Source organism: Spea bombifrons, chromosome 12, assembly GCF_027358695.1.
Source record: "Spea bombifrons isolate aSpeBom1 chromosome 12, aSpeBom1.2.pri, whole genome shotgun sequence".
In the NCBI taxonomy this organism is placed as follows: Eukaryota; Metazoa; Chordata; class Amphibia; order Anura; family Pelobatidae; genus Spea; species Spea bombifrons.
In genome coordinates, this window is record NC_071098.1 from 19,185,159 (window position 1) to 19,212,864 (window position 27,706).

Consider the following 27,706-nt stretch of genomic DNA (forward strand, 5'->3'; position numbering starts at 1 on the left):
TCTGGGTGCAAGCAAACCACACAATGATGTGCAAGAAAACAGACATTTTAAAAGTACTAGTGTGCTATGTATATGCAGTCTGTATCGGCTGATTATCTTCAGAGTATCTCTAATTATAACATTCAAACGCAACCATGTATATAATTTAGTTGGAGGTGAGTCATCTCAGTTCCAGACCCATGAGTGGCTCTTCAAGCTTTAGCCTTTTACTGAATATCATAGACATATTCACTGACATTTAACAACAGACCTTTGCTTTTATAGTTGTGACTTCAATTTGTGGCACCAAATGACAAGCATAATGGAAAACAACTACATGAGTATAGAAAAAATATAAATATTTCTTTGTTTAAAGAGGTAAAAGGGGTGGGGTAGCTATTGCTAAGCAAAAGGTTTCTGTGGCATTTTTTTTGCATGTGTACAAACTGCATTCCTGGCCCCTCCTTACTTAATGACATCAGGTACCTTTGTACTCCCTCTCTAAAGCTGTTCCTCTTCCCCGAAGGGCAAGTGACAGTTGCGTGTCTGAATGCACAGCAGGCTGTGAGAAAATCCGTCGTGTTTTATTTTTACGTGGAGGGTGAGTAGAAGACTTTAGTTTCACATAAGACAAACATAAACCTTGACTTTAATTAATATGTTTTTCAATATCCTATGCAACATATAGAATTCCATTAATTGTTGTTAAAACACAATGAAACTTGCTTGTGTTAGGAATAGTTTTTTTTATAGTAAACAAATTACTTATTTGCTGTAGTTGAAATTCCCTTGTAGTTGACAAGTGAACGCTGACATTTCTTTGCTCTTGTTTTAGAAACAAAGTTTGTATTGGGGGTGGGAAGTGAGAACAATTTTGTTTTCCAATTCAGTGTGGGTTACAGTAGCAGCTAGTTGTACTAACACTGTCATGTTTATTTATTCCATATGAATTGCATGAGAATGCGATAGTTTTATCAATAGAATATGCCTTTATTTAAGGAAACCAGGGATGAAAATACCTTTTGTACATCTTTTCTGCATTCTTGTCCTTCTTTGGGATTCCTTGCATTGCTTTAATGAACATTAAATTCAGCTCTGAATAATTAAAAATTATGATACATTTTATATTACATTAACACTGTACGTTTTCAGAAAAAAAACTATTATAATAAAGTGAATCTGTCCGTGAAATCCCAACAACAGCTATTTGTTAAGAGTGGTGAAATATATCTAAACAACAACATCTAAAATAATAAACTATGGTAGTAAGGTAGACAATTGATTATCTAGATTTCAATAAGGGGGTTGACACTGTTCTACATAGAAGGATGCAATCTTTGAGTTTGGATCCCAATATTGTTGACTACAGGGGGTTGTAGTCAATGTAGCATATTCGGAGCAAGGGCTTGCTACTAGTGGGCTACCCCAGGAATCTTTATTTGGATCCATCCTCTTTAATATTTTTATTAGTGATATATACCTTGATAGTACAGTATGTCTTTTTGCTGATTACAAAAAAAAATTGCAACAGGCTTGATGTTCCACAGGGGTAAGATATATATGAGGAATTATTTAGGTAAACTAGATTTAGGTAAAATGATCAGACCTGTGTCAACTGATGTTTAATGTGGTTAAGTGCATGAAAAAGCGGGTAGGGCAAAAAACGCAAGGGCAGAGTGTAGAATATTTGATACTGCCCTAACCTCAACATATGAGGAAAGGGAGTTAGGGGTAATTATTTTGGAGGATTTTAGAATAGGTAGAGACTTAATTTCAGAGGACTCAAAGATAGGCAATAAAGCATCAGAAAATTATAGCAGAATGCTTGGCTGTATAGGGAGAGGTATTAGCAGTAGAAAGAAACAAGTGCTTAAGCCTTGTACTGAGCCCTGGCGAGAGATCACTTGGAGTATTGTATACAGTAATGGGGACCGTCTCTCCAGAAGGATATAGATACTTTGTAGAGAGTTCAGAGAAGGGCTACTAAACTGGTTCATGTTCATGTTCTTAACTTGTTTAACTTGGAAGAAATATGTTACAGGGGGGGGTGTATTTAAAAGAAAAACTACCATGACCAAGAAGTCAGTCTTAAATTAGATAGACAAAGTTTTAAAAGTAATATCTATTTTACTAAGAGTGTAAGGGAATTTTGGAATATCCTTCCAGCAGAAGTGGTAAAGTTTAATGCAGTGAAGGAGTTTTAGCAAGCATTGGATAGGCATCCTAGATATTAGATAAGGCCAATGAATAAGGAAAGTATTCATAAATTGGGCTGACTAGATGGACAAAATTGTTCTTCTCTGCCTACACATTCTATATAAATAATAACTACTGTGTTTGCTCAATTATAAGACAACCCCCCAAACTTTTTATATTAATTTAGGAAAAAAACAAAAAAGCTTGACTATAAGACTATCCTGTAGGAAAAAAGTTTTACTAGTAAATACTAATTCACATGTAAACTATTTTAATAAAAACTATTTTATTTCCTTTTGCCACTCTGCTCTAGTTATGCACATCTGCCCCCAGATATGCCTTATACCCCCTTATATGTCTCTCTGCCCCCCCAGAAATGCCTTATACCCCCCTATATGCCACTCTGCGATGCAGACCTCTGCTGCTACTTCTGCCGGGGCTTCGATGACGGAGCGCAGGCATAACACGACCTTCCGGCGCTCCACAATAGAAGCCACAGCTGAAGTGCCGGCAGCACCCCCTTTGAATATGGGTCCCCTTCCACCTATCACCCCAACTATCTTTTTTTTTAATACTTTTTTGCTGCCTTCCTTCTCTGCAGACCGCTCTCCTCGAATGTGCTCTTCTCCTTGTCACGAGCAGCTATTCCGTGTGAGCCCGCCTATCTTCAAAGGGGCGGGAAGAAGAGCCTCACTGAGGCACTGAGCAGCATGGTGCAGGCACGCCGGCCGCTTAATGATTTTAAAGCGGCCAGCGTGTCTTACGGCTGCTTTAAAACTCGCAGCCGCATCGGCTACAATGGCATCTCGGTGTGTGGGCCCATGGACTGGCCGGCCCACTGCGGGTGCTGCGGGCTTTTGCCGCACATTACTGACTGTCCTGGCACTGCCGAATTGGCCATTTCAGTGGGCGGCCGCACGGTCGTTTAACTTGGATTCAGGCTGGCCTGGGGAGGCCCCCGGCCCAACCCGCCCCTGGTCATGTGATGCCGACAGTCCATCATAGAAGACCCCACAGGAAGTGCCGGCAGCAGCAGAGGCTGCCAGAGAGGAGGATCCGGGTTCCCTGCAGCGATGCAGGGGATCTGGATCTTACTCTTGTAATCAGACCTCTATTTGACCTCAAATATAAGACGGGGGATATTTTTCAGAGCATTTGCTCTGGAAAAAACCTAGTCTTATAATCGAGCAAATACGGTAATAGATGTGGCTGTACATATAGCTTTGTGAGTAGGAGAAAAACATAATGTAACCTTAATGGGACCTAGTTGTTGAATTGGGACTTTTAGAGTTGCCTATGCCTCTTGCCAAATGAGCAGAGTTTCCCCAAAATAATGTGGGGAGAAAGTAACATTAGACATAGTTGAAGTCTCCCTTCTTACATAAGCCTACTGCTATTGCATAGTGAAAATGTAAACTTTGTATGAATGCTGTACATCAGCGGTCTCCAAGCTTCTTGGCACCAGGGACCGGTTTTGTGGAAGACAATTTTTCCACGGACGGGGAGGCGGGTGTTTTGGGTTTTATTCAAGTGCATTACATTTATTGTGCACTTTATTTATTTCATTATATTTTAAATGTAATAATAATAGAAGTATACAACTCATTATAATGCAGCATCAGTGGGAGCCCTGAGCTTGCCTTCCTGCAACTAGACAGTTGAGATTTCTACTTTATTAGGCTAGGAAGATCATTGTTAAAAGGCCAACTAGCAGACTTGAGTACAATACCTAACTGGCAGGGATACATACTGAGGGGAGAAAAATATACGTGTTAGACAACAGCATGAAAATTCTAATTGGCTTTATAATACTCCACAGCATTCCATACCTGGCTCTTTAACCCCTTCGTGACAAAGGCTGATTATATATATATATATATATATATATATATATATATACACACACACTATTTTTTTTACATTTTCTCGGAACTTATTTTTACATTTTACAGTTGTTTTTTTTTAACTATTTTTTTTTTTTAATTATTTTATTTTTTGTGATAAGAAAGCTTGGCTCCATTGACTTGCATGGTTGAATGCAGTACCTGTATTCAACCTGCAAGTGGAGCCAGATGCTCAGGAGGGTCTGGAGAGACTCAATTGTTTTTTTTTAAAGGACGCCGCCATCTTGCGAGTGGCAAAATCATCGCCTCCTACAAACACTGTATTTGCAGGTATACATAAATAATGTACTGAAACATAGCATAGTGATATAGATCAACAGAATAACACACAAACTCAGCTTTGCAGGTATAGATCAATTGGAATTCATATAAAAACTCTTTAATGCATTAAAGATATAGAGGTTGCCAGCCCTGGCATCCACATTGCCCACACAGAACCTAACCAGCACCAAAATTACACACACAGGACTTGTCATCTTTGTCCCCAAATAGCTCAGCATGAGTCAACTTTGTCCTTAAACAGTTCGTCTTGTGCCATCTTGGTCCTCAAGGCTCAAACACCCTGCTCGTGCCACCTTTGCCTTTGTACAAATCAATTATACATCTATGATACACACAAACTCTTTTACAGTCACTCACTAATTCACACTTTCATTCACACAATTCATCCACACATGAATTCATTACTTTTCTCACTCATTCACACAATGCATCCACACATTAATTCATTATTTCACTCATACACACAATGCATCCACACAATTCATTCATTCCCTCACTCATTCTCACTCTTTATTTCAATATTCTTACTACCCTTTCTCACTATCTACCCCCTCTCATCTCTTTGAAGTTCACTTACGTTCCAGGAGTCCTGCAGTGGGAGTGTAAGGCCTGTGTCTCCCTGCTCTGCCGCGGTGTGCGCTGCTTCACTGCTGAGTGCCGGAATATGATATTCGGGCACTCAGCATGAAATGCTGGCACCGCGACCGAGCTAGAGGCTTCGCGGAAGAGACTGAGCGGTTGCTGAAAACTTGGCGCCCCTCTCTCTCCTCTGAGTCGGGGAAAAAAAAAAAAAAAGGACAGCGTTTGAAGCCACTGATTCCGGGAAAATGCATGTTCCCGGATTGAGGCTGCCCGGGACCAGGACTTAAAGTCCCATCACCTAATTGCTTATAGGCCACATACCAGTACCAGTCTGCGGCCTGGTGGTTGGGGACCCCTGCTGTACATGTTAGATGCATGCACAGTACATTGCCCTGCATTGCTCACTGTTCATGCTGTAAAGATTGTGTTTGATTCTGTCCAATGGATTTCTTCCACTTGGTGAGTAGGTTTAGTTCTGGAAGGATTCTCATGCAACCATAAGTAATGAAACCTAAAAAACAGTTACTTGAACTACAGTGCATGACTGTCTCAATATCTAAAATGTTTATATTATGGATAGTATAAATGAGTTTCAGTTATGCATATCATTGATTATTGAATTTCTACTTGTTCATCAGGTAATTTGCAAATTGTCACTGTGTATCAAATACAAGGCTAATAGACTATTGATTGTATGCATTGGAATTACTGACTAAGAATTCAAAAGGCCTCGCTCAAAAATAAATTGTGTGGTCTATAGTGTTGTGACTTCTGTGGTGGAGCACCGGAAAGGTCATGTGATACTGGTGCTCCATCATAGAAGCCCTGGCGGAAGTGGAGGATGTCTGGGCGCATCGTACAGACGCCCACCGGCTGTCAGAGAGGAGAATCCAGGTCCCCTGCAGTGCTGCGGGGATCTGGATCTTAGTGTTATTATCTGACCTCTGTCTGAGGTCGGATTATAAAACGAGGGGTATTTTTCAGAGCATATTCGATAAAATCGATTCAACTAATCGATAGTGAAATTCGTTAGCAACAATTTTCATTATCGATTATTATCGATAAGTTGTTGCAGCCCTAGGCATTTCTGCAACATGCTTGTTGTTCGCCTCCTAAACTCTAAAACAGGCATCCGCATTGATGCACCGGAGCCAGACATGTAATTGGTCCTTAAGGGGTTAAAGAAAAGATGTGTGAGCAGGCAAAACACATCTATTTTATTTCTTATGGGATTCACATTCAACTGTGTAGGTTATAACAGAATGGCACAATCATAAAACAAAACATGGCAACAAAGAAAAAAAAAATGAAACAACCCTTGTTCAAAAGTCTACATACCCTTTAGCATCAATGACAGCATGCAGTCTTTTGTAATAGTTGTCTATGAGGCCCCAAATTCTTGCAGGTGGTATCGCTGCCCAGCCTCCGGTCATGCAAAGTCTTTGGTTGTCTTGAACCACTGGAGGGTCTATATATGTTAAGCTTCTTTAACCTTTCCTGGTAAGTTTTATCCTGCAATCCGTGAACCATTTTAGTAGCTGTTCTCTGAACGTTCTCTAAAGTATCCATATCCTTCTCGAGACACAATAGCCCAATTGAGGTCTCACCAGTGCTCTGTACAACTGCAGTTATTCACACTACTTCTTAGCATCAACACACCCCACGCACATTCTACAAAAAAAGAAAATTAGAGTATGCTGCCCTGCCCTAGGGATCATTATAACAAAGTGATTGTACAGCAAGAAGGAAATAAGATTAATCTGTGATTGAAGTAGCTATGACTTCTTACTTCATCTGCAGTTCAATTTGATTGGAGTCTCAGTTAGATAAGGGTGCTCTGTTGGGTCCCAGGGTTAAACAGCATGGCAACAAAAGTTGTCTACTTGCACAATAGTAGCCAACAATTAGCTCAATTATCCTCCCTTACCAACTCATTGAGGTAGGCACTATGTCATTTTTTGAACTGTATTGTGAGGAAGTTAGAATAAAACTGGGAACAAGATAATAACATTGCATCAGTATATAAAATACACAAACTATAAATGAATGCACAATCCTACCACGTAAGTCTAACAAGAGAAACAGAATGCACCTACTGGCAACACTACTGTAAGGCTGATAGCCAGGAAAGAACTGAATGGCTCTGGGGCTCTACTGTTGCAGCAAGACAAGATGGCTACTGAGGCCTAGGATGATGAGTAGCTACGGTGGCTTACATGTAACATTTATCTTTCTAACAACTATGAAACTGCAAAGCTGTGGTATGTAAAATGTCACTAGATGGCGATATTGCAATACAATAAAAACACAATGAAAAAACTTAACAGCATTTCACTTGCTGAGAGGCATGACAGTCCCCGCCTGGTATTCCAGAGATACCATCTATCATGGACCGTCTAGGAAAAATAGAACAATTAGTTCAGAGACAGGTCTGAAGAAAAGTTTTGATGTATAAGTCTTTAGTGTTGAAGTCACCAGAAGGAGCCGCAGCTACACCAACTTTCTGTGTGAGAAGAGTGGAAGGTTTAAGAAAGAAAGGATCTTCTGGGTTATTGGGTATTGGTGTCAGAGGCCTGGTGTTTATTATAGCAAAGTGCTACTTCAACCATGAAATTTCTGAGAGTCTCATGGGTGAGCCTTGAAGTTCCTAATTGTAGTAACATAGAGTCAAGGATTCTGTACGCTATGCTGATCATACGCTCCCAAGCACCTTCTGTATGAGAAGAGTGTGGTGTGTATTAAATGTCCATGTACAACTTTGTTCAGAAAGATACCTCTACACTTTCTCTGTCAAGGGTTGAAGTGATATTCAAACCTTTACAAGCTCCAACAAAGAGAAATGAAACATCTGAGATCATTTATGAAGCTGGATGTGTCTGAGGACTCAAAAACTTCTATGTGTACAGCTCTGATACACAGACAAGTGAATATGACAGCCCATGTTTTTCTGGTAGCACTGCCTCTAATCTGCCGTGTGGTGACAGACCAAGGCCCAAACACATCAAGACCAACATTTGTGAAGGGAGGTTCCGTGCTGAGTCGGTCTGCAGGGAGATTCGCGATTTTCTGAGTCTGAATCATGCCACGCAGCTTACAGCAAGTGATACATCTGAAAATGACTCTACTATCCAGAGTCCAGCTATATGTAAGGCTCCCTCCATGAACAAACACCCTTGAACCACTCTGTAAATGGTCATGTTCCACAAGTAAAGATGCAATATGATTACTTGGAATTACTACTGGATTTATTTCATTACCTTCAAGTTTTGCATTGGAAATGTGCCCCCAAAAAGGGGGTCAAACTTCTTGTGGCAATAGTGCCAACCTCTACAATCTTCTGATCCTGCAGGTGTGGCTCTAAAGGAAATGGCTACATGAATAAGCAGGCTATAGCACTGTGTATTGACTTCCAAGTGAAGAATCTATGGAAGCGGTTGGATCTCAGTTGTCTGAAACTATGGTGTGAAGCAGGGAAAACTTGAGGGCAAATCTCTGCATAAGATTCAGGCTCTAACAGTTCATATATGCCTCTCTCAGGAGTGTTAGGTGCTGGTTTGTACAGTAAGGGTGGCCCTGTGAGCCTTGTAGTATATCTAAGGTGGGATGCTGGTACAGCCCTTGTAGCGTGATCTGTTGTGGTCAGTTCCTACATAACACTGGTCAGGCTGTTCTATGTTAGTTACATAGACATAGAATCTCCTAGTCTCATTGAAAATGTAGCCCAACACTACTTTGCTGTCGGAGTAGAATTCTGTGTAATTTAATTCTACATGTATTTCTGATGTAATCGGTTCTGCTAGCTCTACTGCTAGAACATCAGCACAAAGTGCCACTCTTGGTTTGGTGGGCTCAGGAAGTGGTGCTAGCTTGGCACAAACCCAATGTGGACTTCACCTTTAACATCCATTGTCTTAAGTTAGGCAACTGCAGCTATTGCTTTTACTGAAGCATCACAAAACACACATAGCTTTCTGGACTGAACTTCTGCAGTGTAAGCATATTACCTATGTTTACATAGGTGGAAAATGCTTTTAAAAGTCTCTCCATGTTACCCATATAATGTCTCTTTCTCAGGGGGAAGTCCCTATCACCCATGTCTGCTGTGAGTCTGACCTTAAATGATCACTAATGCTGCAAACCCGAGTGGATCATACAGGCTATTTATGGTGGTTAAGAGACACCTCACTGTGTGAAAGGTCTTGGTTCTTTGTCGACTTGAGAGGTGAAGGTGTCAGACTCGAGGTCCCAATTGAGTCCTATGCTGCGCTGCATTGTTAGCGAGTTTCTTGCCAAGTCTAGATCTCTCAAATCACTGGCATGATCTTGGGGGGGCTTCATAACAACTTTGATGTTCAAAGCTATCTTATGCAGCCTGAGGTTTGAACAGGCAAGCAAACTTTGAGTCCTTTTAAGTAGGCTGATTGCAGCCAAGGCATGGAAGTGACTTTAGGCAGTCATCTACATAAAAATCTTGATGATGGCTTCCTTTCAGAATCTGATGAGAACACCAAGAAGTGTGTTGAAATCTGGTCCTGTGAAGAGGACCTCATTAAGGGAGACCCCTTTGTTTTGGGAGCTGGTGTCAAATACTACCCAGATCTTTCCTGGCATCTTAGGGGGGTAAAACAATAAAGATTGGTAGGTACCAGCACTCTTCCTTTCATTCAAGAGTAGAGCTACCTCTGCGTGTTTGTTTTAAAATATTTTGCTCATGAATTAGAAGAAATGTTCTTTCGCATCTGGTTTCCTTTGAAAGTTGTGCCCGAGTGAAGAAAGGAGTTTTAGTTATTGTTCTCTGTTAGGAAGACCACGTCTCTGTGCTACCCAGCTGTTTGGTTAATCTTTGAATAGCCAGTGTTCCGTTATCTCCAACAAGATCTCATCTTCAATAGATGGGGCAATTTTGTGGTCTTCCTTTGTCCTCTGGATGACTTTGCCTTGATCGCAGAGATGATCGCTGGTGTAAATGCTTCCTGTAAGGTTAGACCGTACAACATTAGCAGGCTTCTCTCTTGTTAGGACAAGGCTGGAAAAGAATTAGACACCCATTCTCTAATGTATTTGTGAAAAAGGAGTTCACAATGGTTGGCTTGTGAGAATTTTCTAGGCGGACATTGCCTATGATGACTGTGTGGGATGAGTTGTGGGAACCGCTGACTTGCCTTCTTGCCTTGTGGACTCTCATGATATCTCTCAAGCAGTAGTGCTATCTGAGTCTTGGGGTCAAGTGGAGGAATGAGATGTACAATGATTTTCAGATGTCGGTGATGAAATGCTGCCTCGGGTTTACAGATGCATAGAGGCCTTTCTCTGCCTGGGTCCTTTGTTGGAAGCTTTTCAGTCCCTGTAGTGCTGTATGCTTTACTTGAAGAGTCTCTGGGAGACACATTAGTTTTGTGTACTGCAACAAATGTCCCTTTGAAGTTGCTGGTTAGGGCAGGGCTTGACAAATTTGTTGTGAATCTAGGCGCCAGGTAAAAAAGTTAGGAGCCAGGATTTTTTTAAACTAACAGTTGGTCGGGAGGAATCCGATCATCATCAGCCCACTTACTAAACTCACAGCATCTGACCTGGAAGCACCCTGGACTTTCAGGTCAGTGCTGTTTGTTTTGTTTTTTTATTAATTTTTTTCATTTTTTTAACTCGATGCTGATGTTCCATTGGAGCACAGCATTGACAGATATTTAATCCCCACAAGTTTGTGGGGACAAATGTTAACCCCTGCAATGCCACGAATGTGTCATACACAATTGTGGCATTGAAGGGGTTAACACTGCACTGTCGCTCTCATGGAGCGATCAGGCAGCAGGGGGTGTTGGAGCTGGTCTCCACACTCATGGCAAGACCAAAGAACCCTCTCCCCCTGTCCCTGAAGCTGCATCTGGCAGCTGGGAAGCAATTGCTGGTCTATAGACCAGCCATTGCAGGGGGGAGTCTCTGATGACTGCTGTAGGCTTCTATGCCTACAGGAATCATCAAAGGGCTTGTGGGGGCTCGTTTTTTTGCTGTTGCTGGTCTGCCTGGGCTTCCAGGCAGACCACCGGCAGCAGAGCCCCTTACAAAACGGGAGTTAACCCCTAAAATGCCGCGATCGCGGCATTGAAGGGGTTAACGCTGCACTGTCGGGGGGGGGTGTTGGGGCTGGTCTCCACACTCATGTGGAGACCGAAGAACCCTCTCCCCTGTCCCTGAAGCTGCCTCTGGCAGCTGGGACTCAATCGCTGGTCTATGGACCAGCCATTGCAGAGGGAGTCTCTTTGATGACTGCTGTAGGCTTCTATGCCTACAGGAGTCATCAAAGGGCTTGTGGGGGCTCGTTTTTGCTGTTGCTGGTCTGCCTGGGATCCAGGCAGACCACCAGCAGCAAAGCCCCCAAAACGGGAATTAACCCCTAAATGCCGCGATCGCGGCATTGAAGGGGTTAACGCTGCGCTGTCGCTCCCATGGAGCGATCAGGCAGCTGGGGGGTGTTGGGTGAGGTCCCCAGACTTGTGTGGGGACCCAATCAACACACAAACCCCTTCCCTGAGGCTGCCTGTGGCAGCTGAAAACACGAGTGCTGCTTTTCCAGCAACCGCGTTTTCAGCCTACAGGATCACTCCGTGGGAGTGATCTCAGGCTCGGGGGCGGGCTCTGAGTGGCTGTGCTGTCTGCCCAGACTTCTGGGCAGACAGCAACAGCGCCCCCGTGTGGTGACTCAGCCTCTTACATCCACAATTTTTTCTGGATGTAAGAGGCTGACAAAACCTAGGCGCCAGGACAAAATTCTCTGTCGCCATGGCGACCTGGCGCCTGGGATTTGTCGAGCCCTGGGTTAGGGCAGGCTTTCCTGTTCTGGGGTAGGCAGTGTCAACTGATGAGAAGTAAAGGGGGGACGTGGCTTGCCTGGCAAGGAAGATGGCCACTTGATCTAAGTCAGGGCTTGACAAATTTGTTGTGAATCTAGGCGCCAGCTAAAAAAGTTAGGAGCCAGGATTTTTTTTTAAACTAACAGTTGGTTAGGAGTGATCTGATCATCATCAGCCCACTTACTAAACTCACAGCATTTGACCTGGAAGCACCCTGGACTTTCAGGTCAGTGCTGTTTTTTTTTTTTTTTTTTTTTAAATATTTTTTTTTGATATATATATATTTTTTTTAAAACTTTCAATGCTGATGTTCCATTGGAGCACAGCATTGATTGATATTTAGTCCCCACAAGCTTGTGGGGACAAATGTTAACCCCTGCAATGCCACAAATGTGTTATAAACAATTGTGGAATTGAAGGGGTTAACGCTGCACTGTCGCTCTCATGGAGCGATCAGGCAGCAGGGGGGTGTTGGGGCTGGTCTCCACACTCATGTGGAGACCAAAGAACCCTCTCCCCCTGTCACTGAAGCTGCCTCTGGCAGCTGGGAAGCAATTGCTGGTCTATAGACCAGCCATTGCAGGGGGGAGTCTCTGATGACTGCTGTAGGCTTCCATGCCTACAGGAGTCATCAAAGGGCTTGTGGGGGCTCGTTTTTGCTGTTGCTGGTCTGCCTGGACTTCCAGGCAGACCACCAGCAGCAGAGCCCCTTGAAAAACGGGAATTAACCCCTAAATGCCGCGATCGCGGCATTGAAGGGGTTAACGCTGCCCTGTCGCTCTCATGGAGCGATCAGGCAGCAGGGGGATGTTGTGTCAGGTCCCCACACTTGTGTGGGGACCCAATCAACACTGAACCCCCTTTCCTGAAGCTCCCTGTGGCAGCTGAAAACGCTATTGCAGGTTTCTCTGCAATCGCGGTTTCAGCCTACAGGATCACTCCGTGTGAGTGATCACAGGCTCGGGGGCGGGCTCGGAGTGGCTGTGCTGTCTGCCCAGACTCCTGGGCAGACAGCAACAGCAGCGCCCCCGCGTGGTGACACGGGGGCATTTTTTTGTGAATGTAAGAGGCTGACAAACTCCTAGGCGCCAGGACAAAATTCTGAGTCGCCATGGCGACCTGGCGCCTGGGATTTGTCGAGCCCTGATCTAAGTGCTCCGCACTCCCCGCTCTAAAAGTACATGTTATATACCAGGTAAAGCCGATATGGGCAGAAAGAAAAAGGCTCTGACGAACCCTGCTGCCTCAAGGAGTACAGGGAGACCACCAGCAGCTTCCCTGACCCCATCACTCTTGCAATTGCAGCCTGAGGTGACAAAACATGGTGCCTTTCCCCACGTGTTCCTAGGCCTCGGAGGACTCTCAACTGCAGCCAATGGGGGACTCCCTAGAGCTGGCCTCAAGGGAATGGTGATGCATGTTCTCTTCGCTACCGACAAAAGATGACTTTAGACTCCTTATCACAGAGGTGAAACAAAGAGCGCGCACGGAGATAACAGCCATATGAGTGGACATGTCCCGTCTGGACACAAGGGTCTCTGACACGAGTGCTGATTCATAGGTGGTTTGTGTAATGATAATATAATGGCCTGCATACTTCATAGGTTCTGGTGTTATTTTCATGTTTTTTTTTTGAGAGGAGGGGAGGTGGGAGCCTCCGCATTAGACCTTGCAGAAACTCTATAAATTTGCACAATTACAGCAGTGTTAAATATTTCATAACTTATTCTGTTGCTATCAAGCCTGAAACTCTATGGGGGTTAATTGGCCCTTGTAGAGTAGCTTGACCCTTTCTGGTAACACACATTCCCCACACAACCCTTATTCCTAAACCCTCTACATCCCGTTCTACCCCCTGATCCTCTAACCCTGGTCTTCCCTTAGTCTGGATATTGGATATCAAACTCCTACAGTGTCCTTCTACTCAGCCCCGTTAACAGTACATATGGTCAATGCCAAGGGCCTTAATGTGCCTGATAAACTGTCCAAGGCGTCAGAGAATTTAAATCGCATAAGGCGATACAGGTCCTGACACAGGAAACACATTTTATGGAGGGACAGGCGCCTAGCCTCAAGAGCTCACACTTCCCTACTGGTTACTTTAGCAAAAATCTAGAGGCCAAGACTTGGGGTACTATAATCTTGCTAGCTAAAGGGGTCCCGTTTATGCTGAAAGATACCCTTCTAGACCAATCTGGTAGATATACTTTGTCAAGGGGATGACTGCAGGTGTCCTGTACACATTCGCCAGTATTTACCTTCCCAACAGGGGCTTAGTATGCACTCCATGATTAACTCACTGTCTAACTTCAGTGAGGGAGTGCTAATTTTGGGAGGGGATCTAAACAAACCCTTATTCCTGCTATCAGACACCTCTTCACCTATTCCTGATTGGACTACATGTTCTTATCGCAATCACATTTAGACCTACCACAGACATTTAAGATTCTACCGATGACATGATCGGCCCACTCACCAGTGACAATATCCATAGCAACCCCTCTGTACAGGGCCAAAGAATGGGTTTGGAGACTTAACGACTCCTTCCTACTGGATACAGGGCTGGTTACACAGGCAGAAGTGGAGCTTCAAACTTATTTTAAGGAAAATGCCACACAGGGGATTTCCCTCGTTGACTGTTTGGGAGGCCCATAAGAGTGTGATAAGGATATTTTTCATTCAGCAGGTAATACAAAGGGGAAAAAAGCACACACAGGAAATCATGCAGCTGACGACACAAAAATCACACATCTAGAAACCAGGCACAAACAGACTATGACCGAAGATTGTCTATCGGGAGTTGCTCTCCCTTCCATGTTGTCTGTCCAACATCCTTAACACCCGTATTAGGACTTCTCTATTCAATAAAAACAAATTTCAGGAACATGGCAACAAGTGTGGCAGACTGATAGCCCGCATGGTAAAAATCAATGTCTATGACCACCTACATTCAAAAAATAAGGAAAGACACTGGAGAGATATCCCCTTTCCCATTCAAAAGCAGAGGCCTTTCACAAATACTATACAAGCCTTTATAATTTAGACCCCCAAGATGCCCAGGTGATCCAGACTAATAGGCATGCTTTACTTCAGCAATATCTTACCCTAGCCAATTGACTATGACATCAACCTCACTTGCAGAGAGATCTAGGTCTCTGATTGTATTTCTGAAGGACGTTCACCATGCTTCAGGTTGAGAGACCTTTGGTCAACAGATTATGCTGTGCAAAGAACGTGAGTGATCTGGAGATGCTCTGTTGTGTGGAGGACTCTGTGAGCAATTATGGTTGTTAGATATGCTATCACTGTGATTGCTACTCTGATATACTTCCTTTTTGAAGTGGATGACTATCATCAGAGTGTGGTAGTCTACAGAGCCGGCCTTAGGTGTTCTGGCGCCCTGTGCGGACTACTCCTCTGGCGCCCCCTCCCCATCCCAAAAAAAGAAAGGAATAAAAACTTGTAACAAAACCCCAATCACTATATACTACGCCAAACATTGATGTGGTGTAGGCCTACCACTTCATTGTCTGGCTTAGTAGTAGGGATGCACCGTAACGAATTCTGGACTGAAACCAAAAGTGCAGCATTTACCTGGCCAAAACCGAATATGACCCCCCCACACCATAAAAAAATCTAACACTTTTATTTAATATACACTCACTGGCCACTTTTTTAGGTACACCTGTTCAATTGCTTATTACCACAAATAGCTAATCAGCATATAACATGGCAGCAACCCAATGCATTTAGGCATTTAGATGTGTTCAAAACAACTTGCTGGGGTTCAAACCGAGAATCAGAATGGATTTAAGTGACTTTGAACGATGGTGCCAGACGGGCTGGTCTGAGTATTTCAGAAACCACTGATCTACTGAGATTTTCACGCACAACCATCTCTAGGGTTTACAAAGAATGGTCCGAAAAAGAAAATATCCAGCCTGCAGCAGTTGTGTCGACAAAAATGCCTTGTTGATGTCAGAGGAGAAGGGGCAGACTGGTTAAAGATGACAGAAAGGCAACAATAACTCAAATAACCACTCTTTACAACCAAGGTATGCAGAACGAACATGTCAAACCTTGAAGCAGATGGGCTACAGCAGCAGAAGACCACACCGGTGCCACTCCTGTCAGCTAAGAACAGGAAACTGAGGCTACAATTCGCACAGACTCACCAAAAACAGACACTGGAAGACTCGATTCAAGCTGGGACATTCAGAGTCAGACTTTGACGTAATCAACATGAAAACATGAATCCATCCTGCCTTGTATCAACAGTTCAGGCTGCTGGTGGTGGTGGTATAATTGTGCGGGGGACATTTTCTTGGCACACTTTGGGCCCCTTAGTACCAATTGCGTATCATTTAAACATCTGATGGCTACTTCCAGCATAATAATTCACCATGTCACAAAGCTAATATCATCTCAAACTGGTTTCTTGAACATGACAATGTTTTCCAATGGCCCCCACAGTCACCAGATCTCAATCCAATAGAGCACCTTTGGGATGTGATGGAATGGGAGCTCCGTAGCCGACAAATCTGCAGCAACCACGTGATACCATCATGTCCGTATGGACAAAACTCTGAGGAATGTTTCCAGCACCTTGTAGAAAGAATGCCACAAAGAATGAAGACAGTTCTGAAGGGAAAAGGGAGTCCAACCTGGTTCTAGCTAGTTATACTACCTAATAAAGTTCATAATAAGTGTAGCCAGTGAGTGTAAAAGTGTAAAATAAAGTAAAGCTATCTCCTTATTCTACTTTTTGAAAGATGTTGCTTGTTTATGAAATCAGAATTGTCAGCCATGCACAAATGTATCGATATTTTCTATAAAGGCTGCTTATTAACTGCTAGTCACTTATAGTGTTGAGGTTTTACCTTTAGTAGTGTTTGTAGTGTTTTTATTTCCTTTTTATTTGCCAACTTGCCCCCCAGTTATGCACATCTGCCCCCAGGCTTGCCACTCTGCCTCCCTGATATGCCTTATACCCTCCTATATGCCACTCTGCCCCCAGAAAAGCCCTTTAACCCCCTATATGCCGCTCTATATCCCCCCCGTCCCGACTTACCAGTGCTTCTGACTCCCTTGTGTCTTTGGGGGCAGGGGGTGTTTCGCTGGAACTTCTATGAGCGTCGGTGCTGCATCATAGAAGCTACGGCGGAAGTACAAGTAGTAGTGGGGGCTGTCTGCGTTCATCGAGCGGATGTTTGCCGGCTGGAAGAGAAGCCGGGGACATTCTCCTCTCAGGCAGCCGTGGAAGGTATGCGTGATGCGCGTAGACAACCTCCACTGCTGGTGGCACTTTCGCCGGCGCTCGGTGATAGATGCCCGGTGTAAGTGCCGGCAGCAGCTGAGGTTACCAGATAGGAGGATGCAGGTCCCCTATCTGGGTCTTAGTCTCATAGTCAGACCTCATTTGAGGTCTGATTAGAAGACGATCTCGATTAGCATTTGAAAAAAACTTGTCTTATAATCGAGCAGATACGGTATATTTGTGGAGAACATAGCACATTCCACTATTTTTTTCCTTTCCTCAGAGTGTGGCACGTGGAACAGCCTCTCAGCAGAAATGGTAGAGGCTAATATAGTGAGGGAATGGTGTAGGCATATGGTTATTTTTGAATTTAAGATGACACCAAGGACTGATTAAGAGTCACAACATCCAAGAAGAATGGACAGTCTAGGTGGGCTGAATATCCTGCCTTATATGAGCACCTTCCCTGGGTTTGGTGAAAACCATTTGACCGATTGTCTCTTCATCAGTTGAACTGTATCGTCTTTCTTGGAGAGTTAGTGCACTTTTTTGATAATTATATTATAATAAGATTATTTTTTTCTACCAGGCCATTGAATTGTCTGCTAACATCATATTACTTGATCTGTCTTGTCAATGCCAATCATATATTTGATATGATCTTTAATGCAGGTTGTGATTTGAATTGAATATAGTATCTGTTAACACTATAAAAATTCCCAAATACAAGTGGCGCTCACTCCCTAACAGAGGAAATCTGTTCCCACACAATTTTTCCCATTCATGTTGACTGTTGGTGGGCATGCAGGGTGGGTCTAATAATGTAGAAATGCAAATAACTTCAGTCACACCCATTACTAACAGGTGTATTAAATAAAGCATATAGGCATACCATCTCCACAGACAAACATCGGCGGCAGAATTGATCGTACTGAAGAGCTTTGGCAGATGAAGGGGAGAAACAGGGGAAATTAGGCAATTGCCCCCCTCTCCCCGAGATAGACGGTGGCATGCTCCGGGAGTATGGATAGAGAGGTCAGGCATGGCACCTGGACTTACCTTTTTATCTCCCTAATTTCCAAGAAGGGAGGGTTGTGCTGTGTCAAACAATGTCACATTGTGCATCCCCATAGGTTAGCTGCATTAAAAAGTGTGAGGCTTCAAAGGTTAAGTGAGATGCATGTGTGTTTCTGGCTATGTTAGTGCGCAGACATGTGTCTTTGAGTATATTAGTGTGTGAACCCGGGGCCAGGGTCCGGATCCACAGAGCCAGGCCCCTGAATGCTGAAGCATGTAGTACGCAACAAAAAAAACAAAAAAAATCACCTATCCTTTGAAGCATCACTCACCACAGAACTCTAAACACAAGTACTATGCGTTGAGCTTCGTGAAATAGGTTTCCATGGCCAGGCAGCTGCACATACCGTGCAGATAGTAATCATGCACAATGCCAAGTGAAGGTACCACCATTAGACTCTGGAGCAATGAATCACACTATATTATCTGGAAGTCTCATAGATAAATCTGGTTTTGGTAGAAGCGAGAACACTACGTACTGAAATGCAAAGTGTACACTATAAAGTTTGGTGGAGGAGAAATACTGGTCTGGGCTGTCTTTCAGGATTTCAGTTCCAGCAAAGGCTACAGCAGACAAATGTATGCTTCCAACTTTGTGGCACCAGTTTGCGGTTTGTTCTAGCAAAGTCCATAAAGACATGGTTTTACCGTTATCCAATTTTGGTGAGCCTGTGCAAATTGTAGTCTGTTTCCTGGTCTTTGCTGACAGGAGTAGCACCTGGTGTGGTCTTCTGCTGCTGTAGCCCATCTGCTTCAAGGATCAACGTGTTGTGCATTCAGAGATGGTATTCTGCATACCTTGGTTGTAACGAGTTGTTATTTCAGTTACTGTTGCGTTTCTGTCATCTTGAACCAGTCTGCCCATTCTTCTCTGACCCCAAACAAGGCATTTCTGTCCACACAACTGCCACTCAATGGATATTTTATCCCCATTTTCTGTAAACCCTAGAGAGTGTTTGTAACGGGTTCACCAAGAGAGCTGTAGTAACTCCCAGAGATCACCCACATGTATCCTCCTGTTGTCCCCGGAATCACTTCCAGCACCAGCCAGCATGCGCACTTTGGAACCCTGCTATGTTAACCCAATAATTAGACACAACTACCTTGAATTGAGTACAGCAGGAATGAACAGTTTATTGATGTAAAACATAGACTCATATATCCAGAGAACCGCATTAACATAAATTAACAGATACATGCATACAACCCAACCTTCAATCCCCAGGCAGCAATCCTATTGATGGGATTAATTAAACAATGGAGTTCCTGCCTGTGCTATCTTTGTTTGACAGACAGGCTGGAGCCATCTGTGAGTACCTTGGGGCCCTGTATGACAGATCATTCTGTCACATATCTCCCCTTTTAAAAAGAAGACTGAACTGGGGCCAGACCCCAACCGGGTCTGCATCCAGTTCAGTCTGAGAGCACAGCTCCATCGCTCCTAGAGTTGTGGATGTAGGGGGCTGGCAAGAGGCACCTGTCCCACTAGCCAGTACTGGGGTACACTTAGAGACTGGGGAGTTCGGGTCCCAGATGAGGACAACAGTCCCACTCGCCAGAGCAGGGAGACAGGGTCCATAATCTGTGGGTAGCAGGCTTGCTTTCAGTCCTCTCCAGGGACCCCAATGATGGACAGTTCCGTCACACACTCCATCACATATCTCCTTTTTCTGGGGGAGACTGACGTCTGATAAGACCACACACGGTTTGACTCCGAAGTCAGTCTGTATATTTGGACCACCACTGCCAGCCACAAATTGGTACTCCCCAAAACAATTTAACAAAAGAGCAGTACTCACCCGCCTGCCCTCTGCCTCTCCCGAAAAATCTAACTGCCGCTGGAGAGAATTGCCAATTGCACCTTCTCTCTGGAGTCTTCTCAGCCGCTGGGGAGATGACAGGGTGGCGGGGGCCCCTTCAATCCAGGGTTGGGGATCCGAGCCAGCTGTCCAGCAATTCTGGGGACCACAGGTGGCAACCACAGTCTTATCCACCTGTATGGGATACATCTCCCCCAGTGCTGGTTTTGTACCATCCTCTGGTGGAGGGACGTCTGATGAGGGAGGGCAGAGGCCAGCTGCACTCTGACCTGGAGAAAGCTCTTCTATAGGGTTTGCGGGCACCTCCAGTGCTGTTAGAGAGGGGCCGTCCTGCCTCTCTCCTGTTGCCAGTATTTCGGCTGGGGTGGTGTGAGCGGGCTCTGGGGGAGCATCATGGTTAGACTCAGGAACAAGGGGGAGGGGTGGACAGAGGCCAGCATCACTCTGCCCTGTTGCCAGCGCTTCTGCTGGGGAGTGTGGATCTGGGCCAACTGCCCAAGATTCCGGGGACCCAGGTGTGGAGACCGCAGTCCCATCAACTACCACGGTCTCTGGGGCTGCCTGACTGGACCCTACAAGGTTGCTGTGGTCAGGCTCGGGAAACAGGGAAAGGAGCAGGCAGAGGCCAGCGGTACTCTGCCCCGATGGCAGTTCTTCTGCTGGGTGGGTGCTTGTGGAGACCGCAGTGCCATCTACTACACCCAGAAAACATTCTTCCTTTCTCTGGGAAGGGAAGTCAATTACCAGCACTCCTGGACCAACATCCTCAGATGTAAAATCAATTAAATCCACAATCTCTGGATCCGGTTGTGGTGTACAGTCACATAGTTCCACTATGGGATCTGGGTTAGCTGTCCAGTATCCCTGTGACTCAGGGGCAGAGACCGCAGTCCCATCCACCCCTCCTGGGTCAACATCCTCAGGTGACCCCTCAGTAAAATCCATGAAATCCATGGTCACTGGGGCATACTGTTGCACATGGTCAAACAACTCTTGATATGCCTGTTCCAGTTCCCATTCTTGTGTGACCAAATAATCCAGGTCAGCCCACAGCTCAGGCACGTATGGGATATCCTCCACCCTTCACTCCAGGACGTCTTCCTCCTGACACTCCGATGCACTACCGAAGTCGGGATCCTTTTCTATAATTTCCAATAATAATCCCGGGCCGCCGAAGCCATAGCCCTCTGTGGGACCTTTATTCTCCAGCCCCAGGCACAGCTGTGCTGCGTACCACCGGAGAGCCCGATATCCATCATCCAACCTCAGCTCTGTCTGGACCAGCACCTCCAGCTCAGCCACCCATTCCTCTTTGGGCTGCTTCCCCAAGAACAGCATTTGCAACTTCCACTGGAGCCAAAACCTTTCCTCAAAGGTTGGGAGGCTTTTCCCCTTGTACTTAATTTCCAAGTGGAGAACATCCCTCCAGAGCTTCAGGCGGGTACAATTCCTCTGGATCAGCTCTGCGTAGCTGACTTCCATTCTCTTTCCTGGAGATAGATCCCGGTGCAAAGGAAATGTCCCTCAGACTAGGAAGCAATCCCGCCGCTTGCCACCAATGTAACGGGTTCACCAAGAGAGCTGTAGTAACTCCCAGAGATCACCCACATGTATCCTCCTGTTGTCCCCGGAATCACTTCCAGCACCAGCCAGCATGCGCACTTTGGAACCCTGCTATGTGTACCCAATAAGTAGACACAACTACCTTGAATTGGGTACAGCAGGAATGAACAGTTTATTGATGTAAACTCATATATCCAGAGAACAGCATTAACATAAATTAACAGATACATGCATACAACCCAATTTTTAATCCCCAGGCAGCAATCCTATTGCTGGGATTAATTAAACAATGGAGTTCCTGCCTGTGCTATCTTTGTTTGACAGCCAGACTGGAGCCATCTCTGAGTACCTTGGGGCCCTGTATGACAGATCATTCGGTCACAGAGTTGTGCTTGAAAATCCCAGTAGATCAACAGTTTCTGAAGTACTCAGACCGGTCCATCTGGTACCAACAACCATGCCCCATTCAAAGTCACAAAATCCTCTTTTTTCCCCATTATGATGCTCAGTTTGAACTTCAGAAAGTTGTCTTGACCATGTCTACATGCCTAAATGCATATATTTGCTGCTATGTGATTGGTTGATTACCTATTTGTGTTAACAAGCAATTGAACAGGTGTACCTAATAACAGTGAGTGTCTATACATATACACAAACAGTACTTACAGCATTTTCCACTCACCTCATATGTTTTCTGTGGCATGTAGCCCCCTCTGTGATTGGCAATCTGATTGTCTGATCATCCTCCCTTACTGACATTGCGGGCTGAGATGTCATGTAATTTCTGTGATTACAGTGTTAAAGAGGGAGGATGATCCCCGCTATGTAGGACAGGTGAGAGGTATGAACCCATAGTAATGTTGGTAGCAATTGGTGCAGCCCCCCTAAGAATGCTAGGACACTGGAGCAATTGCTTCATGTGCTCAACCGTTAATACAGCCTTGCTGATTGCAAGCCAGACCTTCTATTCTAACAGCAGTGACTGACCTCACAAATGCTCTTTTAGATGGATGAATGGGCGCAAATAATTACAGAAATACTCCAAAATCTTGTGCAGTTTTGTGGACAGAATTGTGGTGGCTGTTGTAGCCCCAAGATGGGGCAACTTTAAATTAAGGAGCTCATATAGGTGTGATGGTCTAGTGCCCACATAGTTTTGGTCATATCGTGTATATATTGTAGAAAAGAAACTAAGGAAGTAACAGATTAGTTTACTTGAGATTTGACTAGGCATATAAATATTGGACCTTTATGGAAACTGTCATTATGTGGAGGAGCTCAGTCCAGATGTGGTATAAAAACCTGTATTTGGAAATCAATGTTTTATTAGCATTAATAACAAAAATTATGGTGGGTAAAGGTGATGGAAAACTCTTCCACTTAAAATTATAAGATCTCAATTGCCAGACACTGGAGAGATAAGCAGAATCCTTCAGGGCATGAAATACTAATGCAAATAGACCACCAATATAAATTTGTTTTTGTCTTAAATTCAACTTTACCTGGTTTTGAAGAGATTTGGTCTTCTAGTTACCCCTGAAAATGTCTGTCGCCGATTTCAGCAACAGGGCCGGACTGGGACTGAAAAGCAGCCCTGGAAAAATTTGGAGACCAGCCCCATATAGTTTATCTCACGGTGAAGCTCTTATACCCACACGCACCCCTTATACACACCCTATGTCACACTATGTGCCATTCTTTTTATCTCATTATTTGTATTAAAATGCCAGAAAGCAAAAGTGTTAAAAGGCCCTAATAAATGAAATACATTACACATAATGAGATCAAAACATTTACAACTGCGAACATTTTTAGATGAAAGAGTTCCATTTTATTCAGTGGAACAAAACACTGATCACATTATTCTTCACGATATTCTGGTAAGAAACTTTTATTTCTTTATTAATTCATGTAGACTATTTTTTTTCCATATTTAATAAAAGCTATGATTGAGACATGTTTGGTTTTTATTTCCTTTCATTTGACAACCTACCCCCGAGTTATGCACCTCTGCCCCCAGGCTTGCCACTCTGCCCCCCTGATATGCCTTCTAACCCCCTATATGCCACTCTGCCTCCAGAAATGCCTTATACCCCCTATATGCCACTCTGTCCCATGATATGCCTTCTAACCCCCTATATGCCACTCTGCAATATAGGGGGTTAAAAGGCATATCATGGGACAGAGTGGCATATAGTGGGTATAAGGCATTCCTGGAGGCAGAGTGGCATGAAGGGGGTTAAAAGGTATATCATGGGGCACTCTGCCTCCAGAAAAGCCTTATGCCCCCCTGTATGCCACTCTGCCTCCCTAATATGCTTTATACCCTCCTATATGCCACTCTGCCCCATAATATGCCTTTTAATCCCCTATATGCCACTCTGCCTCCAGAAATGCCTTTACTCCCTATGTCACTCTGTCTCCAGAAATGCCTTATACCCCCATATGCCACTCTGCCTCCCTGATATGCCTCAACCCTCCTATATGCCCCTCTGCCCTGTGATATGCCTCTTAACCCCCTTTTTGCCACTCCACCTCCAGATATGCCTTTTGACCCCCTATATGTCACTCTGCACCCAGAAATGCCTTATACCCCTATATGCCACTCTGTCCCATGATGTGCCTTCTAACCCCCTATATGCCACTCTGCCATATAGGGGGTTAAAAGGCATATCATGGGACAGAGTGGCATATAGGGGGGTATAAGGCATTTCTGGAGGCAGAGTGGCATAAAGGGGGTTAAAAGGCATATCATGGGGCACTCTGCCTACAGAAAAGCCTTATGCCCCCCTATATGCCACTCTGCCTCCCCAATATGCTTTATACCCTCCTATATGCCCCTCTGCCCCATGACATCCCTTTTAACTCCCTTTATGCCACTCTGCCTCCAGATATGCCTTATACCCCTATTTGCCAGTCTGGCATATAGGGGGTAAAAAGGCATATCATGAGACAGAGTGGCATATAGTGGGGTATAAGGCATTTCTGGAGGCAGAGTGGCATAAAGGGGGTTAAAAGGCATATCATGGGGCACTCTGCCTCCAGAAAAGCCTTATACCCCCCTATATGCCACCCTGCCTCCCTGATATGCCTTAACCCTCCTATATGCCACTCTGTCCCATAATATGCCTTCTAACTCCCTATATGCCACTCTGCCATATAGGGGGTTAAAAGGCATATCATGGGACAGGGTGGCATATAGTGGGTATAAGGCATTTCTGGAGGCAGAGTGGCATGAAGGGGGTTAAAAGGCATATCATGGGGCACTCTGCCTCCAGAAAAGCCTTATGCCCCCTATATGCCACTCTGCCTCCCCGATATGCTTTATACCCTCCTATATGCTCCTTTGCCCCATGATATACCTTTTAACCCCCTTTATGCCACTCTGCCTCCAGATATGCCTTTTGACCCCCTATATGTCACTCTGCATCCAGAAATGCCTAATACCCCTATATGCAACTCTGGCATATAGGGGGTTAAAAGGCATATCATGGGACAGAGTGGCATATAGGGGGGTATAAGGCATTTCTGGAGGCAGAGTGGCATATACACTTACATACACACACATGCCGATTTTTTTGTTTTTGACAAATACAAAAAACATTATACAGTACAAAAAATACATTATTTTACTCACCTTCTACTTCTCTTGACTTCCTGGTAGCTGCACACTGTTCTCCTTTATGCTGACAGGATGCCACTGACCTGACATCCGGTGCTACAGCAGTCTGAGTGCGAGGGGGCGGAGCTTCCACCTCACGCTGCTCCCATCACTATGCAGCCATCAGACTGCTGGGAATGTAATCTAAACGGCCGATGCGTGCTGATGCCGCCAGCCGGAGCTACTTTAACACTTTTTTTAATTTATATGGTAAGCTGGATCGGCTTGCCATATAAAGTAAAAAAAAAGTATTAAAGCAGAGGCGGCCGGCGGCATCAGCACGCACCGGCCGTTTAGATTACATTCTCGGCAGTCTGATGGCTGCATAGTGATGGGAGCAGCGTGAGGGGTGAAAGGTCAGTGCGAGGGGGTGGAGCTTTCACCCCTCACGCTGCTCCCATCACCAGACGGCCATCGCACACGGTTGCTGGTTGCTGATGCCGGCCGGCCGCTTTGATTAGATTTCGGGCAGCCTGGGGGGCAGTTGTCCCCCTGCACAGCCCGCCCCTGGCACCGAGGGAGGCGTTCAATGCCATTTGCAGCCGCTCAGCGGCTGTCTTCATGGTTAGTCTGCCGGCCGCCCAGCCCACGGACCTTCCGGCCCACCGGGAAATTTCCCGGTATCCCGGTGGGCCAGTCCGGCCCTGTTCAGCACTACAAATAAGTACCTGAAACCTGATTTCATCCCTAATGAAATTTTTCCCTTGATCCTCATTTTCCATTGTTTCACACTTAACAAACCTGCTCCTGTAAGCCAATAAATATATTAAACTAACATATTAAACTATTTACAGTAAAGGGGGGAAAAAATGATCCTCTGCTGATATTGTATGTTTGCCCACTGACAAAGACATGATCAGTCTATAATGTTAGGTTTATTTGAACAGTGAGACAGAACAAAAAAAATCCAGAACACATTTCAAATAAATGCAAATCAATTTATAATTTTACTCAGTGAAAAAAGTATTTGACCCCTTTGCAAAACATGACTTAGTACTTGGTGGCAAAACCCTTGTTGGCAGGTCAGATGTTTCTTGTCGTTGGCCACCAGGTTTGCACAAACTCAGGAAGGATTTTGTCCTGTTCCTCTTTGCAGATCCTCTCCAAGTCATTAAGGTTTCAAGGCTGAAGTTTGGCAACTCAAACCTTCAGCTCCCTCCACGGATTTTCTGTGGGATTAAGGCCTGGAGACTGGCTAGGCCACTCCATGGGTGGGTATTCCAGCACCCAAAGCACACGGCCATTTTCAATGCCCTGGCAGAAAGAAAGGAGGTTCTCACCCAAGATTTGATGGTACATGGCCCCATCCATCATCCCTTTGATGCGGTGAAGTTGTCCTGTCCCATTAGCAGAAGAACACCCCCAAAGCATAATGCTTCCACCTCCATGGTTGACGGTGGGAACGGTGTTCTTGGGGTCATAGGCAGCATTCCTCCTCCTAACATGGCGAGTCGACCACAACAATTTCACCCATTTGTCCTCTGACAAGAACTACACGGGATGATCTTGTCAATGATCTCAAGACAGCTGGGACCATAGTCACCAAGAAAACAATTGGTAATGCACTATGCCGTGAAATCCTGCTCAAGAAAGCACATGTACAGGCCCACACAAGTGTCTGCGCACCCAAATAATAAGTGAGAAATTATATGTACAACACAAAAATAATATGTACAAAGATACCCTTCCAGCGAGAGTTCCCACACACAGTATCCAAAAGGTTCATATATAAAAGGAAGAGAAAATAGAAAGAAAAAAAATTATGGTGTAGTATATCAAAGTAGGTCTTTAAAAAAAACGCTATTAAGCAGATCGGACCCTTACAATTTAAAGGGCATAAATATGCCCATACATAGAGTTTAATGGTCTCCTTAGGAGTTTCTTTATCCCACACTGGTACTTGTAGATAAAGAAGGTAGGCAGCGGAGGGGAGTAGGTAAAAACGATAATTTTAATGTATAAAAGAAAGGCAAACTTGTTGTCCTCCGTTTCGGATGTTACAAAGTCCAGGCTTCAAACTTCTTAGCAGCACTACCACAAAGAGACGCCGTCTTAGTCCTCTGATCCACTTCCGTAATGCTACTCCTCCTCCCAATGTCGTCAACACGCACTACGCGTTTCGCTTATCGCTTCATCTGGTGCATGCGCTTGACGCTCTGCCTACTGGTTTATAAAGCAGCCGGTCTATCCTAATTGGTGTAAGACCGCTGAGGAAATCAAACAGCTGATGCCAATAATTTGTTCCAGGTGAGTATTCACTATGATTCGCTTAATTTAACCCCTATGTATACGTCCTGTATGCATATACAAATTCTCTTTAAAAATATATATAAAAATGACATACAATAAATGCATATAAAACCCCCACATAGGTTAATCCATATAGTTATATATACATGGTTCTCAGGAATCATAAAATAAATATAAATATAAAATAGATACAAGTATACTTATGTTTATAAAATATAAAATATTTAAAAATACAAAAAAAATCTGACTATTGATATTCAAAAATTCCACCTCTCAGCTCCACAATG

At 44.4% G+C, this 27,706-nt stretch overlaps 1 protein-coding gene across 2 annotated transcripts in view; it reads left to right on the top strand.

Annotated features, from left to right (window-relative positions):
• The first annotated feature begins 495 nt into the window (after nt 1-495).
• LOC128470678 (myosin-10-like) overlaps nt 496-27,706 on the top strand; it is a 211,148-nt gene continuing 183,937 nt past the window's right edge. For both annotated transcript variants that reach the window (XM_053452577.1, XM_053452578.1), the window contains exon 1: nt 496-580. The gene's annotated coding sequence lies outside the window, so the exon portion shown is untranslated. The remainder of the gene's footprint in view (nt 581-27,706) is intronic.